Source organism: Raphanus sativus, unplaced genomic scaffold, assembly GCF_000801105.2.
Source record: "Raphanus sativus cultivar WK10039 unplaced genomic scaffold, ASM80110v3 Scaffold5871, whole genome shotgun sequence".
Lineage (NCBI taxonomy): Eukaryota > Viridiplantae > Streptophyta > Magnoliopsida > Brassicales > Brassicaceae > Raphanus > Raphanus sativus.
The window spans coordinates 1-1,363 of NW_026621168.1; the positions used below are offsets into that span (position 1 = coordinate 1).

Here is a 1,363-nt window from a genome sequence, read left to right on the forward strand (position 1 = left end):
GCAAATAAAAAACGCTCGCAATATCCTCACAAATTTGCAACGGAATATGGTTCGTTGCAAATTTGCAACGGAATATGGTTCGTTGCAAATTTGCAACGGAATATGGTTCGTTGCAAACTTGCAACGGAATATGATTCGTTGCAAACTTGCAACGGAATATGCTTCGTTGCAAATTTGCGACCGAAAATGATTCATTGCAAATTTTCGATAGATTTACGAAACACAGTTCTTCGCAACTTTTTGAAAAATATTGTTTTTGCTATTATTTATATTATCAAAATTGAAAAATAAAAATAAAAAAACACAAAATACAATTTTATATTTCCTCGCAGTTCATTGTAACTAATTTTATAAATCGTTTTACAATTAAATCCGGTTTACAAACTAAACCAGAATTAAAAAAAAAAGTAAAACCAGAAAAAAAAACTAAATCTAATCTTGAAGCTTCAAGCCGCGTCTTCGACCTCACCGGATCTCAGATCTTCTTCCTCTCCCAACCTCAAGTCGTGTGACGTGTGACGTGAATCCAACGACTACCACATCTACCACAAATCGTCTTAGTCTTCTTCTAGCAAATCTACCACATCTTCTTCTGCCGCAAAAATTCCTTTATAAGGAACAAAGATAAAGTGAGAACGAAAACACACGCACACAGATAGAAATAGAGAGAGAGAGAGAAAGAGATTACACAGGAGGAGACGAGGAGAGGAGGAACTGTGGCGAGGAGGTGACGATGGCCACGGGCTAGAGCTCGGCAGCGATGGGCCTAGAGCTTTCCATCTCTTCTGTCTAAAAATTACAAGAAGCAAGATTAGATCTGGTGGAGCTTAAAAGTACTTCGTTTGCAACAAAAATATATGTAAAGGGCTTCTTCTTCTACTTACCTTTAACGATTATTTCTGGTGAAGATAAAGAGAACTGGTTCTTGAACCTTATCTGTACACTTTCTCCTTCTCCAATGCTCTTTTGTGGTGAGGAACTCTGGTAACTGAAATGGTAAAGTCAAAATCTGAGAGAGAGAGAGACGATTGGAAAAGCAGAGAGAATGATAAAGAAAGAAATGTGGGAGAGAAGAAAAGAAATCTGATTCGTTGGATTAAATGTATCTACGGACAAGATTAGAATCCTTGCACATGTGGCTAGACCAATCACAATTTTCCTTGTTTTCTTTTAGTTTTTATTTATCTTTATAAGTATCTTGTTATTAGAGAACGAGGTAAGGTTTAAATTTTAATGGTTCGTAGGTTTGTGTTTCATGATGCACAAAATTTTTTTTTGTTAATTTGATAACTTTAGTAAGTGTTATGAATTATTTTACTTATATTATTTACTTTTTATTAGTATTTAGTGTTTTAGATTTCAT

The 1,363-nt window shown here is 34.8% G+C and overlaps 1 long non-coding RNA gene across 1 annotated transcript; it reads right to left on the reverse strand.

Moving 5' to 3' along the window:
- Positions 1-294: 294 nt before the first annotated feature.
- LOC108838966 (uncharacterized) lies at positions 295-1,043 on the reverse strand. Its single transcript, XR_001947615.2, has 3 exons — positions 885-1,043; positions 689-789; positions 295-607 (listed from the first exon to the last, which is right to left on the reverse strand). It is a non-coding gene; the product is annotated as an uncharacterized LOC108838966 (long non-coding RNA).
- Positions 1,044-1,363: the final 320 nt, after the last annotated feature.